Source organism: Schistocerca piceifrons, chromosome 7 (genome assembly GCF_021461385.2).
Source record: "Schistocerca piceifrons isolate TAMUIC-IGC-003096 chromosome 7, iqSchPice1.1, whole genome shotgun sequence".
Classification (NCBI taxonomy): Eukaryota; Metazoa; Arthropoda; class Insecta; order Orthoptera; family Acrididae; genus Schistocerca; species Schistocerca piceifrons.
In genome coordinates, this window is record NC_060144.1 from 554,964,749 (window position 1) to 554,983,028 (window position 18,280).

The 18,280-nt window shown below is 41.4% G+C and overlaps 1 protein-coding gene across 1 annotated transcript in view; it reads right to left on the reverse strand.

Moving 5' to 3' along the window:
* LOC124804947 (carboxypeptidase N subunit 2-like) overlaps positions 1-12,234 on the reverse strand; it is a 49,189-nt gene extending 36,955 nt beyond the window's left edge. The window contains exon 1 of the mRNA XM_047265332.1: positions 12,094-12,234. The gene's annotated coding sequence lies outside the window, so the exon portion shown is untranslated. The remainder of the gene's footprint in view (positions 1-12,093) is intronic.
* Positions 12,235-18,280: the final 6,046 nt, after the last annotated feature.

Below are 18,280 nucleotides of genomic sequence, written 5' to 3' on the forward strand. Positions count from 1 at the left end.
CAAGCACTTGCTTCATCAACGAAACGAAACGTGTTTTGGTATTTGCTGATGTGTCACATATGGTGAAACTTTTGAGAAATCACTTTTTGGATGATGATTTTGCATTAAGCGATGGAAAACCATAATAAAACGAGCAGTCAAGCAGCTGTTGTAAGTTAATGACGAATTAAAACTGTGCCCTAAACTTGCTGCTCGTCATCCGAAAGTTTTCGGAAGGGATCGACAACGTGTTCATCTTGCCTGCTAGCTCTTTCCAGCACCGTGTCAGATTTCTTTCGTGATCTCAGAAGAAAAAGACAGAGCAGAATTTTTTAAGTTGGTGAAAGATATCTTTGGCGTCATGAATTCCAAGGCGCCTGTTGTCAAGCGACCACTTTCTAGTGCTTTTGGATCGTGAATGGAGACAAAAGAGGAAGTTGTTCGCAGATTCTACTCCATCTGTGGAAAAAGAGAGAGAGAGAGAGAGAGAGAGAGAGAGAGAGAGAGAGAGAGAGAGAGAGAGCTGGAACGCAACTCGATAGGTCATTATTGGGCTGTTTCTCTGATTTGAAACATAGCTACTATTTGAAGTATGTATTGACCTCAAGGTTCAACCAAGTCTGCCTGGAAAACTTATTTTCCCAGATAAGAGCAACTGACAGCGAATGTGATGATCCGTTACCGGTGGAGTTCAAAAGCCGTTTGCGTATTTTAATTATGAGCTAAAGAACTGCTGACAGTTACGTAATTCTTCACCAGTCGCAGTGGAAACTGATACAAACTGGCTGTCATGTTGTTTACCGGACTTGTGCCCGGCGTTGAGGAAGCGTTGTCAATGACTGATGAGCAACAAATGAGAGAGACTACACTAGATGATTTAACTGTTTTCGCAGTTGATAGAAGCTTCAGAGTGTTCTATAGAAGGTTTCCGCTACGTCGCTGGATATATTGCTTCCAGATGCGCCTCCATAGACAAATCATTTGGCCATCCTAGTAGCAAGATAATGAAAGTGTCAAAACCTACAAGATCTGGATGGATTGAAACAGTTATATACTTGTTAATTTAGGTCGTACATTGTCATATGAATGAGATGGCGTCTCTTAATATAAAAACACCGTGTACGGCACATTAACTGCGAGAAGCGCCACAACTGAGTCACTGACGCAAATAATTTTCCAGTTGAGAAGCAGGCACAATAACATTATCTTCAACTTTTCATAATGTATAAAATCCAATACATAAAGCACCACCAAATCGTGCACTTGAGGGGAGTAAGAACGGAAAAAAAGTTTCCCATTTTCAGATTTTTATCTCATAAAATTTGCAATTTTCCAAATAAAATGATGTAGCTCACTTATAAACTCGCATGGGAAGCATATTTTATTTTTTAAATATGATCTACACACGTTGAAAATGTTAAAATTTTTACGTGCATTACTTCAAGATCTAATAAAATCTTTAATTTTTTATGTAGCAGGCTCTGGGTTGCTGTGTTATAAAGGTCAAATTACGTATTCAGAATGAGATTTTCACTCTGCAGTGGAGTGTGCGCTGATATGAAACTTCTTGACAGATGAAAACAGTTTTAATCTGCCAGGAAGTTTCATATCAGCGCACACTCCGCTGCAGAGTGAAAATCTCATTCTGGAAACATCCCCTCGGTTGTGGCTAAGCCATGTCTCCGCAATATCCTTTCTTCGAGGAGTGCTAGTTCTGCAAGGTTCGCAGGAGAGCTTCTGTAAAGTTTGGAAGGTAGGAGACGAGGTACTGGCAGAAGTAAAGCTGTGAGGACGGGGCGTGAGTCGTGCTTGGATAGCTCAGTTGGTAGAGCACTTGCCCGCGAAAGGCAAAGTTCCCGAGTTCGAGTCTCGGTCCGACACACAGTTTTAATCTGTCAGGAAGTTTCGTTAAATTACGAGTTTGTATTGATAGCACTGTCAAGGGTGGATGGGCACCAGGTTGAGGAAGTGGAAAAAGTTTGAGACACAAGAAATTTTCTGATGGTAAAACCATAAGAGGCTGGCTGACAGCCAAAATGGTCGATTAACTACAGCAGTATTATTGGATGGCCATTAAAATAATACTGAGGATTTGTTAAAAATGAAGCAGGCAGTATGGGCTACCTTCTTCCACAGACTGTCAACTGATGAAAAACCAGTGCACCACCTTTGCCCTCCTGGACCTGATTCATGATGCAATTACCGCAATACCCACTACTCAAACAGTTCATACAGCCATAAACAATCCATCCCAGCAGCTGTCATGAACATCATAAACCTTTTTTACAGAGACCTGGCAATCCTGAATTACTGAAGAAGTGTCTGCATGGTCAAACTCAAAATCCCAAGAGTCGTTCGATAATTTTATATGGACTCGCTTACCAAAAAAAAAGTTTTTGTTGGAATGAAGACACTGAAGTGGGGGGAGGGGGCGGTGTCAGTGATGCTGTTATCGCTTGAACGGATGGACAAGGTTGGCATTGATAAGGCAAAGTATGCAGCACATTTGGCCACTAAGGAGTCCAGAAAGAAGAAAAAAATTGGAAAAAGATCAAGAGGATGATATACAGTATGGTGCAGGATGCCTCTGAGTGACTAAAAATAAAAAAATTAAGCATATATTGAGTTACAGTCTTTTGAAACTTCAGAAGCCGTTCCTGAAAATTTACATTTTCTGTTTCATTTTTCCCTAAATCTCAGAAATCACTTCGAGTAGAGTATTCAAATTTTTCAGGGAGTAATACATATCCTGAGTCTACTGAACTAAAAGAAGAACATACTGTTATGTACAATTAAAATTATTTAGGATAACATACAAAAAAGTACACAAAATTTTAACTGTGTAATTAAAAAATTGTATTTCCGAAAGCAGTGGCTAAATGCAATTATTGTAGCTCAGTAGACTCAGAACATACAGTTTAATCTCCTGTAAAAGTTTCATGTCAATGGCTACAGTGGTTCCTGAAATACAGGGAAGCCAAGTCACTAAATTTAACACTGTAGGGATAGGGAGTTCCAACTTCCCTAAAGACAAAGGATGGGACCGGGAGGGGGGAGAGGCGAAAGGAGGCATTGCCCCCTTTTTTTTCTTAACTTTTGGTTTACTTTCTGTTCATTACAGAATTCTTACGCATTTCTAACAATGACTGGCTGGGATCTTACTAAACCGTACATTCTGCATTGTCGAGCGCTATGAGAAAAACTATTTGGCAAGTTCGCACAAAGTTGTGTCAAACTGGGAAGACGAGGACCACCTTGGTTCAATTCCAGGCTGCTGAAAATAGGTTCCATCGGCCAAGTGGAGGGTAGTTTCGGGAGGTTTCCCCCACATTCATTTAGTCGTTTGTTGGTCCTAAATTACATTTTATCGAAACTAAAAAAAAAAAAAAATAGCTTTCAAGAGATTCAGTTATGCTAGATAACATCAAATAGCACAAGGCATGGTAAATTGTGCAACAGTCTACTAACACGGTCAAATGTGAAGTTTTGTAAGTAAAAAGACTTGCAGAGGGCATGAAAGTTTAAAAGCCTTTTTAAAGTTCTTTACCTGTTTCTTCACTTTGAGCAGCATTACTGTGACTTTTTCGCTGGTTGTTTTATTTCTTTTCTTTCGTTCTGATTTTTGTAGACTAAGTGTCAACCTAACTTTATTGATATATGAATAAAATAATATTTTTTGTAAATGACTCTACACTGGGTTTAATCACAATAATGGTGTAATTTCAGATAGCTGAATGAAAAAGGTGGAGCTTATATTTGTATTAATAGCATAAAATTATTTATTTTGTATATACTAATAAAATATGTTTACGGTCTGGGTATAATTCGGTAGATACCAATTATTCGTTTGAGATATAATAAATTTTGTGTGATTCCTGTCAAATACAGTCCTTGGGAAACAGCTCCTTTTCGAACTCACCAGTCACATCAACAACTGCAAGTAGGTCTTGGATGAATTTCTGTGGACACCTTTTTTCAGACAGAGCGTCTCTCATGCGCGAAAATGCGGCCGAGTTTAGTTGCATGTTTCTACAAAATCGTAAGTTTAATTTTTCAAACTCAACTTCTTGTAACCGCAGAAACACTTAAAAATCAACAAAGCTAATACCACACGAAAACCGCATGAATGAATGACGCTGCGAGTCGTGTTTCATGAGCGCTCCTGGTCTCCGGTCAAGCAACGTTTTTCACTTTTCTGGTCCCCCGTTTCTGTCTAGCATCCGCAGAACGCAAAAGGCTGCTCTCCTACAAAGGGGTTTAGCCATTGCCCTACAGAACAACACACTATAAGAAATTACATACGTTAAACAGGACGACGCCATTCAGAATTGCTGTTTTCGAAATGGTGTATGTCTAAAAATCTGCACGTTGCACAGTGGTACAAATTTCAATTAACTCTGATTTCGGAAGAAAGTTGCAGCAATAAACACTAATATCCCTAGCCCAGCTCTCTTGAACATATCTACCAGAGCGGAGTGAGCAGACGCCAACCTTCAGTAAACATTTTGCATAACAGTTATAGTTGACTGAAGTTTACATCTTTAACCAAGCCGAACAATGGAGCAGACACTTTTGGTGCAACAGTGCGAAGAACTGTTCCATCGTACCGCTGAAGATATAAGGAAAGCAAATAAATGTGCAAATGACGCAGCTTAGCACTGAACCGAAAAAATGGAATAAGCTTATAATTTGTTGTTGTTGTTGTTGTTGTTGTGGTCTTCAGTCCTGAGACTGGTTTGATGCAGCTCTCCATGCTACCCTATCCTGTGCAAGTTTCTTCATCTCCCAGTACCTACTGCAACCTACATCCTTCTGAATCTGCTTAGTGTATTCATCTCTTGGTCTCCCTCTACGATTTTTACCCTCCACGCTGCCCTCCAATGCTAAATTTGTGATCCCTTGGTGTCTTAGAACATGTCCTACCAACCGATCCCTTCTTCTTGTCAAGTTGTGCCACAAACTCCTCTTCTCCCCAATTCTATTCAATACCTCCTCATTAGTTAAGTGATCTACCCATCTAATCTTCAGCATTCTTCTGTAGCACCACATTTCGAAATCTCCTATTCTCTTCTTGTCCAAACTATTTATTGTCCATGTTTCACTTCCATACATGGCTACACTCCCTACAAATACTTTCAGAAACGACTTCCTGACACATAGATCTATAGTCGATGTTAACAAATTTCTCTTCTCCAGAAACGCTTTCCTTGCCATTGCCAGTCTACATTTTATGTCTTCTCTACTTCGACCATCATCAGTTATTTTGCTCCCCAAATAGCAAAACTCCTTTACTACTTTAAGTCTCCCATTTCCTAATCTAATTCCCTCAGCATCACCCGACTTAATTCGACTACATTCCATTATCCTCGTTTTGCTTTTGTAGATATTCAAGACACGAAAAAAGTAAAAGTCTTCGGTCAGGGAGTACTCAATTATTAGACATTGTACGAATAGGCTGCGAAGTATAGGTCATCATAGCAACATTACACAGTTATTGCTCTGAATTCGTTATCCATTTCATAGTTAAGGGCAGTCGCCGAAATTCCCTACATCAACTCTCGAATTAAGACGTCTCGCCCGCGACTGATTCAACTGCGTAGCTGCGTACGCCGCGAGAGGTCTGTGTTGACGTGTCACTAGGGCTTGCACGAGAAGAATAGTGGCACGCAGTCTGGTGCATTCAACTTCGGGCGCTTATTTTTGATGAGGCTACCCAGCTGGCCACACAGAGACCGTATCCTTGGCGAAACAATCCAGTGCAGTCTATACAGGTCGTCACTTGGAATCGAACCTCGAACCCTTTTATCAATGCAGGTCGCTGAAGTCACTCTGAACGGGTAGTCCATCGCTGAGGCGGAGCTAAAAGGGCCACTGCTGTTCATTTTATCCCATGAGACTTACCAACTTTGTTTACCTCATATATTTCGGGAATCAGTGGAGGCACAGAAGCAAATTTTTCAATAAATGATAAAACGCAAAAAGGTAAGTATTATGATGCATGAACAATACCCATTGTTTATTAATCTAACGATAAACACAAGCAATTGGTTTTTATTATATGGAGCTATGTACTGTTCTACATCCATACCACTGCGAAGTGTATGATAGTACTTCCATCGTCCCACATATTATGATTACTTTCCGTTCCATTCGCATATAGAGCGCGTGAAAAATGATTCCTTAAATGCCTTTCCGCGTGCTATAAATAGATCTTGCCTTCACGATCCCTACGTGAGCGATATGAAGCGGCATTGGAGAGCACTTAAATAGAGGACATTCAGTAGAATACGTTTCTATAGATACACTAATGTTGATGTTGAGACTGGTTGTACATTAGTACGCTGTCCCATATATATACCAAGCTCGAGTTAAGATTCAAAAGTACGATCCCTGCTTTTGGAAACGACACTACACAGATGTTTGCAATGCACCTAACCAGTTATGTACATAGCAGGTCAGATCAAACTGCACTTTGCCTGGCCCAGATATTCAGGCATGGCCCCCTCTTTTTTTTGCGAAAATTCACGCTGGGAACCCTAACAGTCTTTATCACTACACCCTTATTTTTAAAGGATTTCAAATGCTGCTCAAAACAATGTAATTATCTTTTTCTATAGACGCTTTCATAGTCGAGAGAAAGACGAAGAGCATTGTCCACGCAGCGAAATACAACCCTTCTGTGCGTCTTTCAGCTTTTCTCTATAAAGAAATGAAGAGAAAAGCTGAAAGACGCACAGAATGGAGACAAGCTGCCATTGTAGCTGTTGCAAACCAATCCTTGGATTGACCACTACAGAAGAAGAAGAAGAAGAAGAGTTTCCTTATTGAGATACTTATTTCTAAATCTTTGACGGTTTCGAAAATATTTGAGCTGAGCTACTTGGGCAACATTCTGTGTTTTAACGTCTGACAGAGTGTTAGCTGCTGTCTCAGATTTTATTTTAGATGACGTTGGAACCCGTGGAAAAATATTATACGATAAAAATTGGGAAGGCGGTAGAACATAGTGCAACACAATACGTGCATCGCAGGCTTACGTGTTGACCTCTTTGGGTACCGCGAATGTTAAGATTTAAGTACGAAATAATTCCTCAGTTACCAAAACTGGTATGTGTGACTCACGTCAGTCATGCATGACCTCTGACGGACTCAATGTGCATATAGTGGTATTTCATTCGTTAACTACTTCAGTTTCAGGTTGCTTCGCAAATGTAGCTGCAGCAAGTGCTGAATGAAATGGTGGTTTTTCTCAACATAAGGGGATCTATAGGCACTTACATTTTTCTTGTGCCGGAATTTTGATAACTTCTAACACCAAAGGCTTACTGAGAGAAGCGACATATAGCTCGGAATCGATATAAGGGAAGTTAATATCTCCATCCAGCCATACTGACTTACGTCTTATGCTGTTTTTCTAACAAGGGAACCTCCCCATCGCACCACCCTCAGATTTAGTTATAAGTTGGCACAGTGGATAGGCCTTGAAAAACTGAACACAGATCAATCGAGAAAACAGGAAGAAGTTGTGTGAGTCTATGAAAAAAATAAGCAAAATATAAAAACTGAGTAGTCCATGCGCAAGATAGGCAACATCAAGGACCGTGTGAGCTCAGGAGCGCCGTGGTCCCGTGGTTAGCGTGAGCAGCTGCGAAACGAGAGGTCCTTGGTTCAAGTCTTCCCTTGAGTGAAAAAGTTTATTTTCAGACAATTATTATCAGTCCGTCCGATGCGAGGTAACTGCGCCGTAGTATGGGGACGCTACACCTAAACACTTCTTTGGGAGTGATTATCACATCCACACGAAAACCTAAATCGGACAAGGTAGAAGAATCTTTTTACCCATTCGCCAAGTGTACAAGTTAGGTGGGTCGACAACATATTCCTGTCGTGTGACGCACATGCCGTCACCAGTGTCGTATAGACTATATCAGACGTGTTTTCCTGTGGAGGAAACGGTTGACCTATGATCTTGCGATCAAATGTTTTCTGTTCCCATTGGAGAGGCACGTCCTTTCGTCTACTAATCGCACGGTTTTGCGGTGCGGTCGCAAAACACAGACACTAAACTTACTACAGTGAACAGAGACGTCAATGAACGAAAGGACAGATAATAAATTTGCGAAAATAAAGAAAGTAAACTTTTCACTCGAGGGAAGACTTGAACCAAGGAACTCTCATTCCGCAGCTGCTCACGCTAACCACGGGACCACGGCGCTCCGGGGCTCACACTGCCCGTTATGTTGCCTATCTTGCGCATAGATTACTCAGTTTGTATATTTTGCTTATTTTTTTCATAGTTCCACACAACTTCTTCCTGTTTTCTCGATTGATCTTTGTTCAGTTTTTCAAGGCCTATCCACTGTGCCAACTTATAACTAAATCTGAGGGGGGTGCGATGGGGAGGTTCCCTTGTAAGTGTGCGAAGCTAACGCCGGCCATCCTGATTTAGGTTTTCCGTGATTTCCCTAAATCACTCCAGGCAAATGCCGGGATGGTTCCTCTGAAAGGGCACGGCCGATTTCCTTCCCCATCCTTCCCTAATCCGATGAGACCGATGACCACGCTGTCTGGTCTCCTTCCCCAAACCAACCAACCAACCTAACGCCGGGATGGTTTCTTCATAAATCATTGCCTCTTACTATTCTCCTCCTATTGCAGCATCTCCATGTCCACCAGTACGTTAAATTCTGATAAAAATTTCGGCCAACAGTAGCTAGAGATATGTACGTGCGATGGTTAAAAGTATAAACATCCATAACAAATGGGGAAATTTAAGACACTAATAAAGGGCGACTCAGAATCAGATTTCATGTTATTTTATAGTTAATACACTGAGCTCTCACAGACGATGGAGCAAACAGTTCTCAAAAATTTACAGCGCCTGGGAACAAAAGACAGAAGTTTTAGTCTGCCGAGATCATTGGGCATGTCAAAGATAAAAAGTTTAAAACGGGTACTTAGAACGGTGATCGGAAACTATAGGGGGAAAAAAAAGATATAATACAAATGCAACAATGAATTTAGCTACATTTACATCCACCGTATATTCCGCGAGCCACTTCAGAGTGTGTGGTGGCTCGTATTTTATTTACCACTGCCAACCTCCCTCCCCCCCTCTTTCCTGTTCCAGTTGTGGGAAGAAGTCTACGCGTGACCTCGAATCACACTAACCGAATCTTCAAAGTCGTTTCGCGAGGTTTATCTAGGATGAAACAATATTGGCTTTCTCCTCTATGAAGAGATGTGAAACGATGACAGAGTACATAGTAAAATGCAAGTGTGATGCGAATGTGTATGGAGATAAAGAGAACACGAGAAACGAAGAAAAATGAAGTTACCTCAAGTTGTAAAAATATATGTTATTTAAAACGAACTCAGGAGGAAAATGAAAAAAGAGAATGAATTCAAACGTCCTACTGGCGTCAATAAATTACAGCAAGAAAAAAATTCCACGGTAATGAAAATGTCGTGTGGCTAGGGCCTCCCTTCGGGTAGACCGGTCGCCTGGTGCAAGTCTTTCGAGTTGATGCCACTTCGGCGACTTGCACGTCGCTGAGATGATGATGATGATGACTACACAATCCCAGTCCCTAAGCGGGCCCCTTAGCATGACAGTCCGCCGCACTGACCACTCAGCTATCGGGACGGACAATTACAAAAAAATGGGTCAAATGGCTCTGAGCACTATGGGACTTAACTTCTGAGGTCATCAGTCCCCTAGAACTTAGAACTACTTAAACCTAACTAACCTAAGTACAACACACACATCCATGCCCGAGGCAGGATACGAACCTGCGACCGTAGCGGTCGCGCAGTTCCAGACTGTAGCACCTAGAACCGCTCGGCCACTCCGGCCGGTGGACAATTACATCTATGATATTTCATAAACCAGAAAAACCAAGCTTTCCGATAACGAGTAAGGTTTATCTTATTTTCCTGCACAGCTCGTATCCTTAACTTTTTATACACCAAGGTGGTGAGGGAACAACTGTTTTTCTTATAAAGAGAGGACCTTTCCAAACACATTCGAGAGCTCTTGAGAAGGCCAGCAAGAATGGATGATGACGGTCAGTGTTTGAAATGAAGCATTTACCATGAATAGACAGGCAAACTACTGCAAGTAAATGCCACAACAGATAGAGCTTCGGTTTCACCTCCTTTTTCAAAACTATCACGGATCACCCTGAAACTTAGCTATGTTTGCATATTTTGCCCTCGCATTGTTATACAGTTTCTATTTTTGTGAAACGTCTCACTGCAAACATTAACAACCAGTGTTCCGTTGCACTCCTCAAGAGCAATTCAATGGCGTTAGTAACAAATCCAGCAAGTAACCATTGTTTCAAAATCTCAGCTAAGGATTACGTTAAAAACACGAGCAGCATAAGAAAGATCGACTCTTTGCATATCGGAAATTCTGTTTCATCATCTTAGAATGTTCATGATACAGCTATTAGCATTGTTTATTGCTGTGAGACGCCCTGTTTATTAATCACAGTAGATCGTTCCAACTTTGCCATAATTTTATTACCATTTTTCTCTCACCGATACCAAACACAAGGAAATTTTTCGGATTACGAAAGAAGTTCCAATAAGATATGACATTTATGTGGGCAAGATTTAACTTGTAACAGTGAGGGAAGAAGAAAAGATACCACAGATTTTAATGCGTAAATTACATAGCTCCAGCAGCCAATAAAATACTGATGGTCCATGTCTCGTAAGCTCCACACATATGAAACAGTACACGCCATCCAATGATAAACTTCGTCATGCGTATAAAGATTAATAAAATTAATATGCGACAGACGAGGGATAACAATAAAACAAAAGGCACGCAGACTCAAAAGTGTACACATTTGTTGGTTACAGAAGACCAGGTGAGAAATGAAACGTAGTAACGAGGCAGAAATGAGCTGAAAGCGTTAGCGGTCAAATTAAGGTTCAAAAATGGTTCAAATGGCTCTGAGCACTATGGGACTTAACCTCTGAGGTCATCAGTCCCCTAGACTTAGAACTACTTAAACCTAACCAACCTAAGGACATCACACACATCCATGCCCGAGGCAGGATTCGAACCTGCGACCCTAGCAGTCGCGCGGTTCCGGACTGAAGCGCTTGGAACCGCTCGGCCACCGCGGCCGGCGGTCAAATTAAGGGATATGCGGCCAGAGAGTCAGTGTCCGTGATTCATTCTCTAATACATATTTTCAGGAAGGAGAATCCTCTGCGAATGTAGATTGTGTCATTTTAAATGGCAGGGGAGAGAATTATCAGTTATAAATTAATTAGCTATTCACCGAAATTTATATAATCTGATCCCTTTCTTGTTAAAGGCTGCAAACAGAGCAGTAGTGGTGAAGTCCCCATTTAGTACAATTAATAAAGATGCTTCTTTCCCAGGTTTGCGAAGTAGGTATTTATCGACCATTGTGTTTAGTATTTACATGAGTACAATAATAACTACCAAACAATTATATATATACTGTAAGAGCAAAAGCCTGTTTGTAATGAACGTCATACTGCTAATAGGCTTGACTTGTTCTAGAATCGAGGTATCAGGCAATCCGTAGATATAGTGACCAATAAGATGGGATTGTAATGCTATTGTTAAAAGTCTTTGCAATAGAATGCAAAAACGCTTTCTGATCCCTCCTGAAGAAAAGTAAGTATTTGTAGAAATTAGTTTAGATCTTGCATTGTGTTTGTGAAAATCGCAGCTAATTTGAAATTGAGTAATGCTCTTAAGTATACCGGCATGTGAATTTAAGAACTTTTGAGGAGGTATAAGTTTCGTTATCTGTTTTAGTCAGTATTTTTTTTCTTATTCAATTGATACTAGCTACACTACTACAGAAGGTAATTACACAAGGACCAGGAGATGATTGTATAGAAAATAAACTAGTTCCTTCGTTTCGTCAGTGGGAGACGACAAAACACTGAAGTAACAATGAACTACCATCCTATAGACAGAAAACGCCTAGATGGGCGAGAGAAGAGGTGTAAAGAACAATGAGACGAATGCGACTAAGTAGTAAGTATAAGATGTAACTGTCTGGCTTAAAGTAACGAAAACAAGGAGAATAAGAAAGTAAACAGTTGGTAGATCGTTACCTGATGCGTCGCGCGCTGAGCAGCCGAAACGCAGAACTGGAGAACAGCCGGCCGGCCGTCCAATATATCGAGGCTGCCCCCACTTCCCGGCCTTGGCCTTGCCAGTGACGTCACCGGACGCCGCCGATGGTCAGTGTCCCGTGCGCTGCTTACTGGAAACCTCTCCGTTATCGCCCCTTTAACATCTCAGCTCTTACCAGAAGTCGCATAGTGCTCTCGACTACGAACGGGTTTAGAGAACCTCTGTTAAATGCTCCAAATGGACTCCCAGCACACACCGGCATTGTAAACATCGGTATACAGTTGTCGTTTTTCGATTGCTTCAGTACTGTTAAGTCATCCTGTGTGAGCGAACAAATATTTATGTTTGTGCGGATACTATTAGCATCTGTGTCACTCCCTTGTCTAATTATAATTAGCAATGGCTTTACGCTATCAGCGGATGAGGTGTCTTACCCGGAATGACCTCCTTCATGTTAACCAGTGTAGATTCCGTGAGCACTGGTCACGCGAAATCCAATTCGCGCCTTCCTCACATAACTTCCTGAAAGCCATGAATCGAGGCAGCCAAGTGGATCCAACATTTTTTGATGAGTGGAAAGCATTTCACTTAGTACCACACCATTACTCATTAATGAAAGCACTATCATATGCGACTGGATCAAGTACGGAAGACACAGCTATATTACCTTGGAAGCAGAGACATCGAATAACGTAGAACTTCAGATGTGTCTCAGAGAAATGTGTAGGGATCCTTGCTGCTGATGTTGTACATTAATGATCAGCATCAAATATTGTTGCAAACCTCCGATTTTTCGTGGATGATGCAGTTATCTATAACGAAGTACTGGTCGAAAAAAAAAGCTGCACAAACATTCAGCCGGATAGGGATAAGATTTCACAGCGGTGCAAGTCCGGCAACTCCCTTTAAATGTTCAAAAACGTAAAATTACACCATTCTCAAAACAAAAAAGCGCAGTATCTTATGACTAAAATATCAACGAACCACAAATGGAATGAGTCAACTCATATAAGTACCTGGGTATCACAATCTGTGGGGCTATAAAGACGTGTGGCTACAGGCTCCCGTGGGATAGACTGGTTGCCTGGTGCAAGTCTTGTTAGTTGACACCGCTTCGGCGACTTGCGCGTCGATGGGGATGATATGATGATGAAGACAACAGAATACCCAGTCCCTGAGCGGAGAAAATCTCCGACCCAGCTGGGAATCGAACCCGGACCGCTTTGCACAGCATTCTACCGCGCTGACCACTTTTTTTTTTAAATTTTATTTTGTTCGGTATTGTTCGTTGCGTTTCTCCGGGGCGAATTCCCGTGACACATGTTGAAGTTTATCGTTAATCTATTCACAAAGTTTTTTTTTTTTTTAATACAGAGGGCAGATAACCCTCTGACCGAACACGCTGCCGTGCGGTTCTAGGCGCTCCAGTCTGGAACCGCGTGGCCGCTACGGTCGCAGGTTCGAATCCTGCCTCAGGCATGGATGTGTGTGATGTCCTTAGGTTTAAGTAGTTTTAAGTTCTAGGGGACTGATGACCGCAGATGTTAAGTCCCATAGTGTTCAGAGTCATTTGAACCATTTTGAACCGAACACGCTGAGCTACCGTGCCGGCAACCCACTCAGATATCGAGGAGAACTGTGGGGCTATGAAAGTGAACGACCACGTAGAGTTAGTAGCAGGTGTCAGGTGGCCAGACTATTCTGTCTGTCGATTTATATCCTTCTTTATTTTTTATTTATTATTAGGACCAGAAGAGATGCTTCGCATTCCCTTTTTTATATACAGGACGTTTGTTTTATCTTGAGACGACTAAGTATCTCGTAAGCGATGGATGGTACGAAAAAAATTTCTAGCTGAAAAGTTAATATTAGTAAAGGGAACATCCGTCTGTGCTACAGACGGGCACGTCCTAGCCACCCCTCCTGCGTGGGCGGAGTCTCCTTTGTATTTTCAAAACGAAACTCCCCTTTTTTTTGCATTTTCTTATTCTATACCAAAAAATATTCATAGTTTACTCAAGGCATTATTTACCATTCGTCTTCGAATGTAAACCTTTGTGTGGTAACGGTTCATGTTCAAACGTTGCATGAGTTTTACAAACGTTATTGTACGGTACAAATAATATGACTAGACATTGACATTTCTGGCAAATGAGCTACGTGTGTGGTAACGTAGTTTTCTGTTCCCTATAGGTTTGGTTGTGGTGAGTCCTCAAACCATCGCATGCTTGATTTCAGTGGCCGCCCTGGAGCCGCGTCGTGTGGGTGACTGATATCGGTGTGTGTTTCCATCCAATCGCCGTAACTTTCACGCTGGTAGCTACGCAGCTACTGGCGGAATACAAATCACGAACACTGTAATGAGGCAAAATGTCAATGAGTTGTTGTGACAGACCCGCTTGCCATGGATACTGACCGTAAACAACCACCCCGAGTGTGAGTCCGATGGAAACAGAAAACGATCACATCCACGTCATTGTTCATGGATCACGCTAGACGTAGTTTGTAAGCAGACACTGAAACGGCTAACCATGTCGTACTTTACGATCAAATTTGCAACACTAAAGTAAATTTCGAACATAAATATCAGCTGTTACAACATAAAAGGTTTACATTTACATCCTAAATGAAATGTAGATTCAAATACGTCGGTTCTTAATCGCAAAAGCAGTTACACTCTATATTTGTCGATTACAGCGCCATCTACCACAAATGGAAAACAATGGTTTGAGTAAACTGTACGTATTCTTTGGCGTATAATCCGAATATACAATAAAAATGGGGGTTTCCCACTTGAAAATACAAAGTTCACCCCGAGCGCGCAGGAGGCGGTCCGTTGTAGCATAGAAAGGTATAATATTTTCGTCTAGAACACTTTTTCACGAAACATTTCATTCACTGCAGCTTAAATAGCCTTGCGTCCGGTCTTCACGAACGCTCAATATCACCTGCTTACGGAAACTATTTACTGCGTTGTTGTAGTAGAAAACTGTTGTAGGAACAACCTGCATCGCTTTGAGGTAGGTGTGTTTACGATAGAGAATCTGGGAAGCAGGAAACTGAATTCTCCTCTTCATGTAGGAGCTGTGTTAAAGATAAAGGGCGACAATTGTCTGTTGATTTGCTGCAGTGTGGTACTTCAATATTTTTTACAAGAAAAGGAAGGTTTAAATGTTATTCTAACGAAGTTCCGAAGAGACAGTTTGTAGATACCTAATGCAGATCTCGTTCCACTCTTCACCAGGGAGGAACCAACGAAGCATTTTCCGCGTTATCGAGAGCCACGCACGTCCAGTGTGCTACAGATCTGACACACGGGTGGACCAGGACCAGCCGTTTCCTCTTGAGCTGTGAAGATGACGTAGACATATCTGTACTGTTCACCATGTGATTTGGCATTCTGTTGTTGGAACACTGCGACTGAATAGTGCTTCTTACCGTTTGTGGTTTCTTTGTTCGAGAATAACCAGAATTAGTAACGTTCTTCACCGATGACAGTAAAGAAACCGCCCCAGCCTCACGTACGTCAAACGTCCGGGTTTGATTTTTTATCATATTTTGATTAACTGGTTTTGAGTTGTTCTCAGTTCATTGCTGTATTATATTGTTCCATTCAGTTCCGTGTACCCACCACAACCGAAATCATCGATAATCTGCGTTACATATTGCAGTCATTCTTCTAGTGGTAATTAATAATTCTCAGCCGTTGTCCACTAATTAGTCCTTTCTTCTACCAAGACTTCTAACAACATTTGTTTCTTTTATTCCAGTGTATGTTTTCAGTCATGGTGACAATCGTCAGATGGCTATGAACAGTAGCGCCGTGGTGACTCTGTTCGCACCATATTTATGTCCGACGATGTCTGGTTGATTTTGTTTGCACCTCTTGGCGATTTCACTCTGGCGTTATGATATTAGAATACGTTTTAATCATATCTGAAGATAAAGCGATAGTCTGAGAAAATTTTTTTTGCCTTCATAGACTAGAATTGTTGAACGGAATGGACAGTGTCTCGAAAGGAGGATATAAGATGAACATCAACAAAAGCAAAACAAGGATAATGGAATGTGGTCGAATTAAGTCGGGTGATGCTGAGGGAATTAGATTAGGAAATGAGACACTTAAAGTAGTAAATGAGTTTTGCTATTTGGGGAGCAAAATAACTGATGATGGTCGAAGTAGAGAGGATATAAAATGTAGACTGGCAATGGCAAGGAAAGCGTTTCTGAAGAAGAGAAATTTGTTAACATCGAGTATAGATTTAAGTGTCAGGAAGTCGTTTCTGAAAGTATTTATATGGAGTGTAGCCATGTATGGAAGTGAAACATGGACGATAAATAGTTTGGACATGAAGAGAATAGAAGCTTTTGAAATGTGGTGCTACAGAAGAATGCTGAAGATTAGATGGGAATGACGAAGTTTGGAATAGGTTTTTTTTTGGGGGGGGGGGGGGGATAAGAGAAGTTTGTGGCACAACTTGACTAGAAGAAGGGACCAGTTGCCAGGACAAGTTCTGAGGCATCAAGGGATCACAAATTTAGCATTGGAGGGCAGCTTGGAGGGTAAAAATCGTAGAGGGCGACCAAGAGATGAATACACTAAACAGATTCAGAAGGATGTAGGTTGCAGTAGGTACTGGGAGATGAAGAAGCTTGCACAGGATAGAGTAGCATGGAGAGCTGCATCAAACAAGTCTCAGGACTGAAGACCACAACAACAACAACAACAACAACAACAGACTAGAATTAACTAAACAATTTGCTGGATTACTGTTTTTATTCGCGACTACGATGCAGCTTGTGAAGGCGTTCAATAGTTTCTTTCGTCCCATATTCTTCCCAGTATATCTCCATTTCGGCGCCAACGTAATTCTTTCATCGGTTTTTGAGATTACATTTCGAGTGTTCCTAATTTCTTGTTCATTTTCATCACTTACACTTCAGTGCAAAGCTGTACTTTACACGCAATTTCAAATAGACCTTTCTCAGTTGTATGCTAAGCTTTTATGCCAGTAGAGCTATTGTGACGAAAAAAAAGGTATTTCTGCTCCAGATGTCTCCCTTGCCTTCGCTGTGTTGAGTAACCTTCGCTCTCGTGGTCGTGCGGTAGCGTTCTCGCTTCCCGCGCCTGGGTTCCCGGGTTCGATACCCGGCGGGGCCAGGGATTTTTCTCTGCCTCGTGATGACTGGGTGTTGTGTGATGTCCTTAGGTTAGTTAGGTTTAACTAGTTCTAAGTTCTAGGGGACTGATGACCATAGATGTTAAGTCCCATAGTGCTCAGAGCCATTTTTTTTAACCTTCGCTCTTAAATAGGCAAATTCTACGACCTCCACTGTTTCTTCCTTGATTTTTTATTTGTTTCAATTTTTTAATTGTTTTGGAGAGTCACTATTCGTTTTTCTATTACTGTTCATATTTTCATCTTTCCTTTTTCTATGCTTAATATTTGTTTTTACTTAATTAGGCCGACAGTGCTGTAGTATTCTGCCTCAGTTCCGAATGGAAGGGCTATGTTGTGTACGAATCTACGTCTTAGTATTTGTTCTCCTTATACGTGTATAACTCTTCTGTAATATCCTTTTCCTTCTTCATATTTCCTCATCCATGGTTGAAAGAACGGTGGCAAAAAGGCAGAACTTTACCTTATACCTTTCCTAACACGGATTTATTTTTCGTATCATTCTACATTTATTACATCGTCTTGGATTTTACATATGTTGTAAACTTCACGACTATCTGTGTTCTGTTCCCATTGTTATCCAAATTTTGATGATTTTCTTCCACCTTATATCGTTGGTGACCTTCTGTAGGTCTTATAGCACCCAGTAACACATCTTAATAATGATCTCAAACATTAGACCCTTCCGGGTAAGGATAGCAAACTACGTGTATCGTAGCTACACTCAGTAACATTTGCCCAGCGCTAAACGGATATTTCAGTGCACTTTTGGTCGCGTTCACAGGCCAAAAGCAGCGTTAGGAATTAGTAAGTATAGGCTGTTCCTAATTACCACGTACCCTCCGGGCACTGGTATATCTGTGGAACCGAGCGAGGTGGCGCAGTGGTTAGCACACTGGACTCGCATTCGGGAGGACGACGGTTCAATCCCGTCTCCGGCCATCCTGATTTAGGTTTTCCGTGTTTCCCTAAATCGCTTCAGGCA